Below are 16,224 nucleotides of genomic sequence, written 5' to 3' on the forward strand. Positions count from 1 at the left end.
TAAGGCTCTGTCCTTGATGTTTTCATTTTTTTTTTTTTATTTATTTTTTTTTTTGTTCTTTGTCCCCTTTTTTTCTCTTTTCAGTGTATTGATTAAGGAGTGTTTTTGCACGGAACATGGATTGGGAGCCCCGTGAGGCGGCTTGGCAGGCCCTATCTGCCAATATCTTCTCCACTAAGGACAACATTACCACAGACTCGGACTTTTCAAGACTCTCTACAGAGTTAACAACAGCCCACAGGACTGGTATAAGGCTATGGTGGAATATCCGTAGCCTAGAGGAATATGTCAAAGCTAATATTGTACCCCGGGGTCTAAGGGTTTCCATCTATCCTGCATGGGAGCCCTCCTCAACCTTTCGGACCACCTGGGAACAAGGGCTGCTGAAATGCTCCAACATTATTATCAACATGCTGTTGGAGCATGATAGGGAATTGTTGGCCGTTACAAGGGCTAATATCAGGGATTTGGATACTAAACTATCAAAATTTGATGAGATCAAGGAAGTGCAACCCTTTAAAATTAGACTGAAGGAGAATTTGGATAAATATGATCGGGATATCATGAATAAGAAAAAGTCTAAATTTCTTAGAGATAGAACTGATTTTGAGTCCTCTAGGGCCTTCAAATGGAAGCATCAAGGTAACCAGAGGCAGGTCCCGCCTGTTCAAAAAATGAGGAACATGACACAAGAGACCCCCAGGGGCATGGGCTATACCTCTGGAAGTGATTTTTTATCTTCAGCAGAGAGCGAGCCAGACGCCGTACCCGAAGGGGGCGCAGGCGCCACTCTGGTATCTATGAGGACCACCAGGTTCGGAGGGCGTCGGCCGCCGGCGCAGAAACACTACAGGAATCACCGCAAATATTAGCACTTACAGCTTCGGAAACAGCCTCTGGAGGAATCATGGCATCAGGTAACACTCTGCAGGTTATTAATCTCACTGACTATGAGCTTTCGGCGACTGAGCTCTCTGTTTTACAGAGGGGTCTTACTTTTTCTCCTGCTCAGACGGCCGATAAGTTCACTTTAATTAAAGATTTATACCTGTTTTGAAGAAATCTTGTTCTCCGGGTACTACATAATCGGCCTCATCTATTGGGAAATTCTGACCAAACTGATCAACAGACACTGCAAGATTTAATCCAGCTGCTCCAGGAGAATGAACCCGACACAGGTAGGAACCGCTTCCCTCACAGGAATCGGTCCAGTGTGACACCTCCATTTTCCTTGGTACCAGCCGTCCGGGTGTTCTTTGAGCTTGTTAAAAAGGATATCATGACCTTATCATCACGAGCCTTGGTCCCCAATAATCTAAGTAAAGAGGAGAAACGGGCCCTTTCTGGGTTGCGTCAAAACAAGACGTTTCTTATCAAGGAGGCGGATAAGGGGGGCAATGTGGTCTTATGGCCGCATGCCCTCTATCTGGAAGAAGCATCACGCCAATTGGAAGATACCAGGTTCTACAAAAAGTTGCCCTCTGACCCCACTCAGGTATTTTCGGTTAGATATAGACAACTCCTGGAGAAGGCTAGAGATCTGGGCATTATTGACCATCATGAATTCAAGTTTCTGTGGGTCCAGTGCCCGGTCACGGCCACTTTTTACATGTTACCAAAAGTGCATAAATGCCTCCTCAAGCCCCCAGGTAGGCCCATTGTGGCCAGTATTGGTAGCCTTTGCGAGAAGGCATGTGTCTATGTGGACTTTTTTCTACAACCCCTTGTTAAAACCTTGCCTTTATTTGTCAAGGATTCAGCCCACTTTATCAAGATCTGCCGGGGCCTCTCACTGCCTTCAGGGGCCCTTCTAGTGACGTGTGACGTAGAGTCACTTTACTCAAATATTAGTCATCAAGATGGGATTACGGCAGTCTTATATTTTCTGGATCAATTGGGCCATTCAGACAGAATGCATGACTCCCTAGTTGTAGACCTCTTGGACTTCATCCTTAGGCACAACTTTTTTCTATTTGATAGAGTTTACTATCTACAGGTATCCGGGGTGGCCATGGGGGCGAGATGTGCCCCGGCCCTGGCTAACCTGTTTTTAGGTTGGTGGGAGGCCACGCAGGTTTTTACATCGTTGGCCTTCAGGAGTAATGTGTGTCACTGGTCACGATATATTGATTACTTGTTTTTCGTTTGGACAGGGTCTTCGGAGGAGTGTTGTCAATTTATTGACTTCCTGAATACCAACACCCACAACATCTTTCTTACGCACTCCATGTCATCATCGACAGTGACGTTTTTGGACCTGCAAGTCATCCTGGAGAATGGATCAATTGTTACAAAACTATTCCGGAAGCCTACAGCTACAAATAGCCTGCTTGATTATAGGAGCTTCCACCCAGTACACACCAGGATGGGGGTCCCAACGGGCCAATTCCTGCGGGTCAGAAGGAATTGTACGGACGACTCGGATTTCCAAAGGGAAGCAAGGGAGCTCACGACTCGTTTCAAGAATCGGCATTATCCCCGTGGAAGCATCTCCAGGGCATATCAGCGGGCCAGTGCCCATACGCAGGACTCTCTTCTGGAACCAAGGACTAGGGTATGTGATAACAAGCCCAGATTTATTACGGCCTTTAATAACAGTTGGGATAGTCTGGGTGCCATTCTACGGAGACACTGGGGGATTCTAACTACTGACCTGAGCACGTCCAAAATAGTGGGGGAGCGTCCTTTGCTTACTGCCAGAAGGGCCCCGAATTTTAGGGATCTCCTGACCAGAAGTCACTACGTGAGACAGTCCATCAGGACAAACCAGGGGATTAGGCTCAATGGCTCCTTTGCATGTGGGAGTTGTAATGTCTGTGCCCATGTAGGGGCGACGAGGGATTTTTTTACCAACCCCCGGGATGGGAGTCGGCACAGATTACGGTCCTACATAAACTGTAAGACCACCTGTGTTATTTATGCGTTAGTCTGCCCCTGCCGGCTGGTATATGTGGGTCAGACTTCGCAGGAGTTGCGACGCAGGGTGCAGAAGCACTTCTCCACGATCAGCTTGGCCGCAGCTGATCTGGCCAAAGGCAGGACCCTCACTCCTGTGGCGGCCCATTTTTTGGCCCATCACTCAGGTCGTGTGTCCCATACACAAGTGGTGGGGCTGGAAAGGATCAACTGTTCCAACAGGGGTGGTCCTATTAAGCCCCGTCTCCTCAGATCCGAGGCCCGATGGATCTTTGATCTGGGGTCGGTGGCCCCAGCGGGTCTCAATGAGAAGTTGTTGTTTACAGGTTTTCTGGGCTAATTGCCTGTGTTCTCTCTTCTTCCCATTCTCTAGGTGTTATATAGGACCTACCTGGGTGAATCTACTTGGAATCTATTATGGAGGAATATGCCGATGTTGATCTGGGATTAAAACTTTTTAAGAAAATAACGCATTCGTTGCCTTCCACCAACTCTTCAGCACACCTGGGTGCATGGTTACACTCTTCATATCCATTACCACTTGGACGATGAATATACGTGATTTGTATTCATTCTCTGTATGGCTTTGGTATTATGGTGGTTTGTACATACCGATGTGCTGGCCCTGCCCGTATATGGTGTATTCTGTATATTTGTTTTATTCGTATATGTGGTGGCTATTCAGGTGCTCCTGACCGGACAGATTACTGTCGTATTGTTCTATTCTTGCATATCGCGCATTACTGCCTCCACACCTGGCTCATGGGGTTTTTCTCTCTTGCTTGATGATCATGGTTAGTTGGTGTAGTGGGCGCCCTACTCTAAACCATTTTGCTTGTACGTTTCTTGGCATATATTTTTCTTTCAACAATGCTACTTTGGGGCAGGACTCGGACACGGGATTCATCTCTTCCCATTTTGGGAATGTTTTCATCACTGGGCGTCTATTTGACTACTGTTTGACCTTGTAGGTTCTAAAAGGGGATGTGCAAAGAAGAAATAGTAGAAGGAGGAGGAAAAAGGAGGAAAGAAAGAAGGAAAAGCATATTTATAGGCCGTATTACGGGTCATGTGCAAATATATATTATATAATATTTTATTAAGTAAAACCTGATTGTTATATATTCCGGATGTTGTGCTGTTTAATAAAACTATTTTGATATATGCACGCATTTGGGTCTCTATTAAAAAAAATTTTATGATGCGTATATGTGAATTATACATGCTGTATGTGTTTAATATGCCCTATGTGTGTATAATTTTTTTTTTTTTTTTCTCCCTTTGGGTTGATATTCTGTATATGCACCCCTGATTAGGCTGCACAAGCTTGCCCACATCCTGAGTCTTTCTGTGCTCCTTCAAATGACGGTAGCTTGTCATTTGTCTTTGACTTTATGTCCTCAGGCACAACAAGTACTGCATTTTACTATTGCCCACTCCATGCTCATTGGCGCCTCTTGCCACACTGCGCCTGCGCACTGTTATTGCCAGGCTCTCTCTCTGCTCTGCAGGGAGGTACGTCTGATCTATATGCCGCATGTGCAATGGTGAACACAGCTTATTGCCGTCCACTCCATGCTCCTGCTCACCTGATCTTCATCAGGTCTGTATCATTAGTTGCTATATTAACAGGACTTGGTATCCACACCACATCTTCCCCTGACGAAGCCCTATTCAGAGGGCGATACGCGTGGGGTCGCGTTGCCTTGGTTCCGGTGTGCCTGCACATGGGGATTTTGTCCTCTGTTACTCCTCTGGGTAATACTGCACCTCTTGCCTCTATTATGAGTTATTTAACCCGCTAATCGTACTGGGCACTGTCTTACTGCCTATTTCTTGTTTGGGGTTTTTCCCCCATGCGTCCGTTATGAGTGATCGCTTGTAGGTCACTATGTTATTGTGCAGTTAGCTACTGTTTTCCGCTCTTTTGCATGCACTTTTCCATCAGTTTGGTGGCTCAGGGCAGTCAGTATTTGTGTCCAGGTTTTGGGTATGTCCCCATTTTGACCTCATGAGCCAGGGGATAGGTTTTCCCTTTACATTGTTTTGCAGGCATATGATTGTGTACTATAACACTATATGTTTATAATAACGGAGGGACCAAGTTGTTTATATGCATTGTTTTTAATTATGTTTTAAATTTTCTTTGTGTGGTTTGCCAATAAAATTCTTGTTACTTTATATGAGTTATTGGTGTTTCATATGTCCGTGGTGTGCATATATATATAGTGGCTCCTTTTTCTCTTTTTATCATTTGGGTCATCACCGATCATTTCTCAAAAATGGTGCATTTGGTGCCGCTACCACGGTTACCTTCTGCACGGGCCTTGGCTGCGTTGTTCATTAAGCACATCTTCCGCCTACATGGTATATCTGACAAAATTGTCAGTGACCGGGATCCCCAGTTTGCGTCTCGGTTCTGGAGAGAGCTGTGTCGTCTTCTCAGTATTGAGTTGAATCTCTCTTCCGCTTATCATCCCGAGACGAATGGGTTGGTAGAGAGGGCCAACCAGACCTTGGTCACATACCTGCGACATTTTGTTTCAGCCAGGCAGGATGACTGGGCATCCTTGCTATCATGGGCAGAGTTTGCGCTGAACAACGCCGTAGCCGACTCCACTGGACAAACTCCATTCCTCCTCAACTATGGTCAGCATCCACGGGTACCTGTGCCTATGCCCGTTTCTTCCGCAGACTCCAGGGTGGCAGACTGGGCTGTGGAGGCACGGGATATTTGGGACCGCACTCAGGATGCCATTCGGGCCTCTAAGGAGAGAATGAGGTCCTCCGCCGATGCTCATCGGCGCCCCGCCCCGACCTTTGCTCCTGGCCACTTGGTGTGGCTCTCCGCCCGTAACATCAGGCTGCGAGTTGAGTCCACTAAATTTGCTCCTCGCTACTTGGGGCCCTTCAAGGTCCTCGAACAGGTTAATCCTGTGGTCTACCGTCTGGCCCTTCCTCCACGCCTTGGTATCACCGACACCTTTCATGTGTCCCTCCTTAAGCCCGTATACATGTCCCGGTTTTCTGAGTCATCTGCTGGGACATCGGGTTCGTCTACGGACGATTTCGAGGTGAACGCTATCTTGGGGTGCAAGGTGGTGCGTGGCAAAAATTTTTTTGGGTGGACTGGAAGGGTTACGGTCCTGAGGATAGGTCCTGGGAGCCTGCTGAGCACGTTCGGGCTCCGCAGCTTATTGCTGCCTTCGAACGTAGCGAGGCTGTCATGATCCCAATGGCAGGGGATCACAAAAGGACAAGCACAAAAAATAAAACAAGCTCTAGGGTGATGGAAACTGAGCTGATCCTGAACCTCAACACACAACTAGCTGTAGCTGGGGAACGTGCCTACGATGATTCTAGACGTCTCGCGCCAGCCGAAGAACTAACTTTCCCTATTAGAAGAAACACAGACCTCTCTTGCCTCCAGAGAAACACCCCACAGAAATAGCAGCCCCCCACATGTAATGACGGTGAAATGAGAGGAAAGCACATACGTAGTTATGAAAACAGATTCAGCAAAATGAGGCCCGCTAAAGCTAGATAGCAGAGGATACAAAAGTGAACTGCGCGGTCAGCGAAAAACCCTACAAAAAACCATCCTGAAATTACTTGAACTCATGTTCCAACTCATGGAACATGAGGAGTAATATTAGCCCGCTAGAGCAACCAGCAAAAGGGAATCACATATCTGCAAGCTGGACTAAGACAAAAATTAAGCAAAACGTGGAACAGGAAAATCAAAAACTTAGCTTGTCCTGAAGAATACAGAAGCGGGAAGCAGAGGTAACAAGACACACTGATTACATTGTTAGCCGGCGAGGAAATGACAAGAAAGCCAGGTTAAATAGGAAACTCCCATATCCTGATAGAACAGGTGGACACCAGAGACCGCAGAGAACACAAGTCATCCAGTACCATCTGTAACCACCAGAGGGAGCCCAAAAACAGAATCCACAACAGTACCCCACCTTGAGGAGGGGTCACCGAACCCTCACGAGAACCACCAGGGCGACCAGGATGAGCCCTATGAAATGCACGGACCAAATCAGCAGCATGAACATCAGAGGCAACCACCCAAGAATTATCCTCCTGACCATAACCCTTCCACTTGACCAAATATTGGAGTTTCCGTCTGGAAACACGAGAATCCAAGATCTTCTCCACAACATACTCCAATTCTCCCTCCACCAGCACCGGAGCAGGAGGCTCAAGCGAAGGAACAACAGGTACCTCATACTTCCGCAACAACGACCGATGGAACACATTATGAATAGCAAACGATGCCGGGAGATCCAAACGAAACGACACAGGGTTAAGAATTTCCAAGATCCTATAGGGACCGATGAACCGAGGCTTGAACTTAGGAGAAGAGACCTTCATAGGAACAAAACGAGAAGACAACCACACCAAGTCCCCAACACGAAGTCGAGGACCCACGCGGCGACGGCGATTAGCAAACTGCTGAGCCCTCTCCTGGGACAACTTCAAATTGTCTACCACATGACTCCAAATCTGATGCAACCTATCCACCACCATGTCCACTCCAGGACAATCAGAAGGCTCCACCTGACCAGAGGAAAAACGAGGATGAAACCCCAAATTACAAAAGAAAGGAGAAACCAAGGTAGCAGAACTAGCCCGATTATTAAGGGCAAATTCGGCAAGCGGCAAAAAGGTAACCCAGTCATCTTGATCAGCAGAAACAAAACACCTTAAATAAGTTTCCAAGGTCTGATTAGTTCGTTCCGTCTGGCCATTCGTCTGAGGATGGAATGCAAACGAAAAGGACAAATCAATGCCCATCTTAGCACAGAACGTCTGCCAAAATCTAGACACAAACTGGGATCCCCTGTCAGAAACGATGTTCTCCGGAATCCCATGCAAACGAACCACGTTCTGAAAAAAAAAAAAAAAAGAGGGACCAACTCAGAGGAGGAAGGCAACTTAGGCAAGGGTACCAGATGAACCATCTTAGAAACGCGGTCACACACAACCCAGATGACGGACATTTTTTGAGAGACAGGGAGATCCGAAATAAAGTCCATGGAAATGTGCGTCCAAGGCCTCTTCGGAATAGGCAAAGGTGACAACAATCCACTGGCCCGAGAACAGCAAGGCTTAGCCCGAGCGCAAACTTCACAAGACTGCACAAAAGAACGCACATCCCTCGACAAGGAAGGCCACCAAAAAGACCTGGCCACCAAGTCTCTAGTACCAAATATTCCAGGATGACCTGCCAACGCAGAAGAATGGACCTCGGAGATGACTCTACTGGTCCAATTATCCGGAACAAACAGTCTTTCAGGCGGACAACGATCAGGTTTATCCGCCTGAAACTCCTGCAAAGCACGTCGCAAGTCTGGGGAGACAGCCGACAAAATCACCCCATCCCTAAGGATACCAGTGGGCTCAGAATTTCCAGGGGAGTCAGGCACAAAACTCCTAGAAAGAGCATCCGCCTTCACATTCTTTGAACCTGGCAGGTATGAAACCACAAAATCGAAACGGGAGAAAAACAGTGACCAACGAGCCTGTCTAGGATTCAGACGCTTGGCAGACTCAAGGTAAATCAGATTTTTGTGATCAGTCAAGACCACCACACGATGTCTAGCACCCTCAAGCCAATGACGCCACTCCTCAAATGCCCACTTCATGGCCAAAAGCTCCCGATTACCAACATCATAATTCCGCTCAGTGGGTGAAAACTTTCTAGAAAAGAACGCACATGGCTTCATCACTGAGCAATCGGAGCTTCTCTGTGACAAAACCGCCCCCGCTCCAATCTCGGAAGCATCAACCTCAACCTGAAAAGGAAGCGAAACATCTGGCTGACGCAACACAGGAGCAGAAGAAAACCGGCGCTTAAGTTCCTGAAAGGCCTCCACAGCCGCAGGAGACCAATCAGCAACATCAGCACCCTTCTTAGTCAAATCCGTCAAAGGCTTAACAACACTAGAAAAATTAGTTATGAAACGACGATAAAAATTAGCAAAGCCCAAGAACTTCTGTAGACTCTTAAGAGATGTAGGCTGCGTCCAGTCACAAATAGCCTGAACCTTGACGGGATCCATCTCAATAGTAGAAGGGGAAAAAATATACCCCAAAAAAGAAATCTTCTGGACTCCAAAGAGACACTTTGAACCTTTTACAAACAAAGAATTGGCCCGCAGGACCTGAAACACCTTCCTGACCTGCTGAACATGGGACTCCCAGTCATCAGAAAAAACCAAAACATCATCCAAATACACAATCATAAATTTATCCAGCTATTCACGGAAAATATCGTGCATAAAGGACTGGAAGACAGAAGGAGCATTAGAAAGTCCAAAAGGCATCACCAAATACTCAAAATGGCCCTCAGGCGTATTAAATGCGGTTTTCCACTCATCACCCTGCTTTATCCGCACAAGATTATACGCACCCCGAAGATCAATCTTAGTGAACCATTTAGCCCCCTTAATGCGAGCTAACAAATCAGTCAACAATGGCAAAGGATACTGATATTTAACTGTAATCTTATTCAAAAGACGGTAATCTATACAAGGCCTCAAGGAACCATCTTTTTTGGCCACAAAAAAAAACCTGCTCCCAAAGGGGACGAAGATGGACGGATATGTCCCTTTTCCAAGGACTCCTTAACATAATCCCGCATAGCAGTATGCTCTGGCACTGACAGATTGAACAAAGGACCTTTAGGAAATTTACTGCCAGGAATCAAATCTATAGCACAATCGCAATCCCTGTGAGGAGGAAGCGAATTGAGCTTAGGCTCCTCAAAAACATCCCGATAATCAGACAAAAATACCGGAACCTCAGAAGGAGTAGATGAAGCGATAGAAATCGGAGATGCATCATCATGAACCCCCTGACATCCCCAGCTTAACACAGACATCGTTTTCCAGTCCAAGACTGGGTTATGAGTTTGTAACCATGGCAGACCAAGCACTAAGACATCATGTAAATTATACAGTACCAGGAAGCGAATCACCTCCTGATGAACGGGAGTCATACGCATGGTCACTTGTGTCCAGTACTGAGGTTTATTCATAGCCAAAGGTGTAGAGTCAATTCCTTTCAAAGGAATAGGGACTTCCAGAGGCTCCAGACTAAACCCACAGCGGTTGGCAAATGACCAATCCATAAGACTCAGGGCAGCGCCTGAATCCACATAGGCATCGACGGAAATGGCTGATAATGAACAAATCAGAGTCACAGACAGAATGAACTTAGACTGTAAAGTACTAATGGCAACAGACTTATCAACCTTTTTTGTGCGTTTAGAGCATGCTGATATAACATGAGCTGAATCACCACAATAAAAACACAACCCATTTTTCCGCCTATAGTTTTGCCGTTCACTTCTGGACTGAATTCTATCACATTGCATTGTCTCAGGTGCCTGTTCAGAAGACACCGCCAAATGGTGCACAGGTTTGCGCTCCCGTAAACGCCGATCAATCTGAATAGCCATAGTCATAGACTCATTCAGACCTGTAGGCGCAGGGAACCCCACCATGACATCTTTAATGGCCTCAGAAAGGCCATCTCTGAATCTTGCAGCCAGGGCGCACTCATTCCACTGAGTAAGCACCGACCATTCCCGAAATTTCTGACAATATATTTCTGCTTCATCTTGCCCCTGAGAGAGAGCCAATAAAGCTTTTTCAGCCTGAATCTCTAGGTTAGGTTCCTCATAGAGCAAACCCAATGCCAGAAAAAACGCATCCACATTGAGCAACGCAGGATCCCCTGGTGCCAATGCAAATGCCCAATTCTGAGGGTCACCCCGCAGGAAAGATATAACAATCTTGACTTGCTGAGCAGGGTCTCCAGAAGAGCGAGATTTCAAAGAAAGAAACAACTTGCAATTGTTCCTAAAATTCAGAAAACTAGATCTATCTCCAGAAAAAAACTCTGGGATAGGAATTCTAGGTTCAGACATAGGAGCATGTACAACAAAATCTTGTATATTTTGAACCTCAGCAGCAAGATTATTCAGGCTGGAAGCCAAACTCTGGACGTCCATGATAAACAGCTGAGGTCAGAGCCATTCAAGGATTAAGAGGAGGTAAGACGCAGCCAGGCTGCAATTAAGGCTATGCAGCAAACTCTGAGGGGAAAAAAAAAAAAAAAACTTCCTCAGACTACTTTTCCTCCTACTTCAGCCAATTCGATTACCACTTTTTGGCCGGCTATACTGTCATGATCCCAATGGCAGGGGTTCACAAAAGGACAAGCACAAAAAATAATACAAGCTCTAGGGTGATGGAAACTGAGCTGACCGCGATCCTGAACCTCAACACACAACTAGCTGTAGCCGGGGAACGTGCCTACGATGATTCTAGACGTCTCGCGCCAGCCGAAGAACTAACTTTCCCTATTAGAAGAAACACAGACCTCTCTTGCCTCCAGAGAAACACCCCACAGAAATAGCAGCCCCCCACATGTAATGACGGTGAAATGAGAGGAAAGCACATACGTAGTTATGAAAACAGATTCAGCAAAATGAGGCCCGCTAAAGCTAGATAGCAGAGGATACAAAAGTGAACTGCGCGGTCAGCGAAAAACCCTACAAAAAACCATCCTGAAATTACTTGAACTCATGTTCCAACTCATGGAACATGAGGAGTAATATCAGCCCGCTAGAGCAACCAGCAAAAGGGAATCACATATCTGCAAGCTGGACTAAGACAAAAATTAAGCAAAACGTGGAACAGGAAAATCAAAAACTTAGCTTGTCCTGAAGAATACAGAAGCGGGAAGCAGAGGTAACAAGACACACTGATTACATTGTTAGCCGGCGAGGAAATGACAAGAAAGCCAGGTTAAATAGGAAACTCCCATATCCTGATAGAACAGGTGGACACCAGAGACCGTAGAGAACACAAGTCACCCAGTACCATCTGTAACCACCAGAGGGAGCCCAAAAACAGAATCCACAACACGAGGCCCAAGGAGGGGGGGCCCTAGGAGGGGGGGTAATGTAAGGAGTCGAGTTTCCTCTGCTGCACAGGGGGAATCTCGATCCATGTCTGCTGCGGTCTCCCATTCTGCTTCAGCCGCAGTGGGCTCTGCTCAGCGGAGGCGTCGCTCCCAGCATCTCGCTGGGACTGATTCTGTGCAGAGGGTTACTGCTGTCTTTTCTGGCTCTCCTGTTGTACCCTGCACTGATCTGCGGCGAGCGAGCTTCTCTGGGACTAAGTCCCTATTTGCACACACTGAGCATGCGCAGGGCAAGATCTCCCGTTGGAGATCGAGGGTCACATGCTCAGGTACTGCAGCACATCCCATTGGTCCTTCTGGCAGGTCCAGAAAGGGCAAAACTTCTGTAGCAGCTTCCTGTGCTGCAACTCTATAAACTGCGCATGACCGCACGGCCATGCGCTAGTATTGTCTTGATAATGTGTGTGTGTAGATGGATGTATGTCGATGGATGAAAGCTCCTAAGTATCCCTCCCTGTGTTGTTGACTGCTCGCGGATGATGGTAGCTATCTAGCGCCCGACTAGCCATCTGCACGTAACACACATCACAGCGTCCAGTTGCTGTGTCCGCCAGTCCGGCGCCGTGCGCTTCCTCTGCGCTTTCCTTACCCAAGCCTGGGTGGTTAGTGGCGTCTATCAGTGCGGCACCGCACGCACTCTCGTGCCTTTATATTCTATTTATTAGTTTCCTTACACACCCAGTTGCGGTGTTGTGCCAGCAAGTGTCTAATTGAACTTCAATCCTGAGTAGGGGTTGAGTTCGCTGACTTCTTGCTCGCGCTCTATGTGCGGTACTGTGGTCCTGTGACGCAACAGGATCACTTCCTTCACGCAGGGTGAAGTTAACCCATGTGTGTATACTTAGTACCGCCATATAGTCCGTCTTACTAGCAGCAGGGTCTTTACCTGCACGGTGGACCTCGGACTGCGAACGCACCTAGTTTCATACCATCTATACTTGGTGCGTTCCGTCGGTCCTTAAAAAGGAGGGTATCCACTCGGTCCGTCATCTACTAGAGGGGACCGATATGGACACTGACCAGCTATCACTCTGTATTGCTTTACTATAAATTATGATCTCTGAAGTATGAACTTTCTATACACATTGGTAATCAAGGGCTCGGGTGGTCGACTGAGTACGGATCTCTACTCCAAAAGTACAGACCGTAATAGTCTCCTACATTTTCAGAGTCTCCACCCCCCGTCTACCAAAAAGTCCATACCAAAAGCACAATACCAGAGGGTACAACGTATAGTCTCCGACATCAACACCAGGGACCAACGTATACAAGAGATGACACAAAAATTCCAAGCTAGAGGGTACCCCTTACCTATCCTGGAGAAATCCAGGGCTGTGACTGACAGACCTAGGGCGGACACAACCTCACATATCCAATTCGTACACTCGTTCCACCCCTTCATTTACAAACTCCATAGGGCTATATGCAGTAATTGGCCGATTCTATCTAATACATTTCCCAATGTAGCGGAGTTTCAACAGCCATTCCTCCCGTCCTTCAAAAGAGCTCCAAGCCTGCGGGATAGTCTTGTCAAAGCTGACATTGGCACTAATACCACTGTTAGACAAAGTTTTCTTGGCAAACCAAGGGAAGGCACTTTCCCGTGCTTACATTGTGTACAATGTAACAATGTCCTTAAGGGTAACGTGGTCACACATCCGTATTCTGGTAAAGAATTCAAAATTAGAGGGTACTTTACATGTAGCTCTACATATGTTATCTATGTCATCAAATGCACGTGTGGCCTACTATATGTAGGAGAAACATCCCAACCAATTAGGGATCGGGTGTCTAAACACAAATCTACCATTCGCTGTAATAATCTTCTGCTACCGTTACCCCACCATTTTCACACGTCTGGACACAGTATTTCCCAATTAAAGTTTCAAGTCCTCGAACAGGTTCCGATGCAACGCAGGGGAGGAAATAGATTACTGATGCTCAGGAAACGTGAGGCATACTGGATACACACCCTAGACACACTATCACCAAAAGGACTTAACAGGGAATATGAATTATCTGCATTTATTTAAGGTGTTTGGGTACTTCTTTAGTTACCGATATAGGGTTTGATATGCCTGACATAAGCGTGTTAATACTATGTACTAATATATGCCTTTGTTTTTTAGAGTCGTCTGTATTAATGATTGATTGGCACGTCACGAACCACTGTCACCATCGGATTGACTATCACTCTCCGTGTCTATGTTCTTGTTCGTAATCACCGTTCACTACGGACACGCTCTTCCTAGACATAGAAACAATCGGCGGTATCTGCTATATATATGTCACAGTATTTCTCTCACGCTTACAGGTCAGAATACTCTGCACTGCACATATACCCTGTTACATCTGGGGTTATATCTCACGCCCCCATTAGGTTTATACTCGTTATTCCCATATACACAGTATCTAGAGTGTCTGTGGTCCCCACCCTCCTATTCTGCTCACCTATCATGTAGGGCCTCCTCTTTTCATTATTTGGATGGATACGACCAATTTATGGGGCTCCGCCCCCTTTCCCCTCCCTCACATTCTGCCCACATATGTCTCTCCTTTCAATCCTTAGATGGATACTACCCACACAGGGGACCCCGCCCCCTTTCCCCTCATCCTAGCTTCTCCCACGCTCGGCGTACATATGGGATTCTTTTTTCTATGCCCTCCCTCCCCCTCTTACTGCCACGGCGCTTTATTGGGGCCCTGGGGCTTTATATTACATTTTTATTTGCCCCTGCAGTAGCGCTCCTATCTTGGAACGCACGTTTCACCACTGTGAACCGCACAGCCATGCACTTCCGGTCTGACGACACCTTGTGACGTCACTTCCGGTCGCGGCGCCCGATCTCAGTGCTGGCACCTGCATATAAACCCGGCACTTTCTGATCCCTCTCAGACGAGCGGTGGACTCCGCATCTGAGAGGACTATCCAAGCACCCCAGCGGCTTCTCAACAGGTATATATATAATTTTGGTAGCGGTTTCTGCCATATGTGCTGCCATTTACTTCAGGTGCTTACATCTGCCTGCCTCCTATTCCCTACAGCCCGGGTCTCTTATTTGGCCGTACTAGGTGATAACCTCCAGCCATCTACACATAATTCTAAGGTATATATGTACATATAATTGGGGGCCATGTTACTTTAGTGATACATTAGTACACCACATTGACCACATGCCTTTTTATATTTCTTCTCCCTCCCATGTCTTGTAGTAACATTTCATTAGAAACTGCATCCACCTCTCATCTACCACTATAATTTTCCCTTAACGGGTCATCTCCTGTGAGTACCATCTTTTTTGATATCAGTCCGTTTATACCTGTCCATCCGAACGCTATACATCACGTTCTCTCTTCTTTTGCCACATTAGGCACCATATTCAGGTCTGCATCCTAAATATATAAGGACTCTTTGCCACAAACTAGTTGGCACAAGCACGGTATTGTTCCATTCTTACGTATATAAGCTACTCTAACAATATACCTAGCGAGGCTATTAAGCACGACTTCACTGCGATACCATTACTATAATATGAATCTATAAATACTCTGGCTCTAATTGATTGTTTATGACAATTTTGTATATACTTTTGTTTCTTTCATGTTTTGTTCATGTACCGCATTGTATTGCATTTTTCTTTAACATTGTTTCTAACATTTTTGTTTATGTACCGTATTCCATTACATTTTTTCTTGAATATTGTAGTGTCTGATGAAAGCCCACTGTGGGGCTGAAACGTTTCCAGTGCTACCTCTAGTAATAAATCTACAAAATATACTTTCTAATATATAAGCATATCACGCTAATCTCCTGCTCCTGGTAGTACAGCTTATGTCACAAACTGCACAGCCCTCATATTCTCAAAATGGCTACTGATGGAGGATCATGTGACCAGACCGGTCCTTCAGTCCCACAAAATCTGGCACTTGAAACAATAGTGATGTAACTCTAGGCACTCTAAAATTATGCTGTCATACAAATAGTGCCACAAGCCCTGGAGGACAAAGACAGAGAAAGGCAAGAACAGAATATGGGCTCTTTGCAGTTCAACACCTCATCAAAATGCACAATTCCACCTGCTTTGGGAGTGGAAATTGGCCTACTTACCTCTTGGGCCCCTGTGCGACTACATAAGTTGTGCCAATGATATTTCTTCCCCCCCCCCCCCGACCACAAAAATAATAATGCCCAAAAACAGTGCCCATAAAAAGAATAGTTGAAGAAGCACTGCCATCAAAGTGTTTATCCTCTTAAAATATTGCAGTCATCATATTATATAGCACTGTGCACTTACAATTGCT

This window comes from Ranitomeya imitator, chromosome 2 (genome assembly GCF_032444005.1).
Source record: "Ranitomeya imitator isolate aRanImi1 chromosome 2, aRanImi1.pri, whole genome shotgun sequence".
Classification (NCBI taxonomy): domain Eukaryota; kingdom Metazoa; phylum Chordata; class Amphibia; order Anura; family Dendrobatidae; genus Ranitomeya; species Ranitomeya imitator.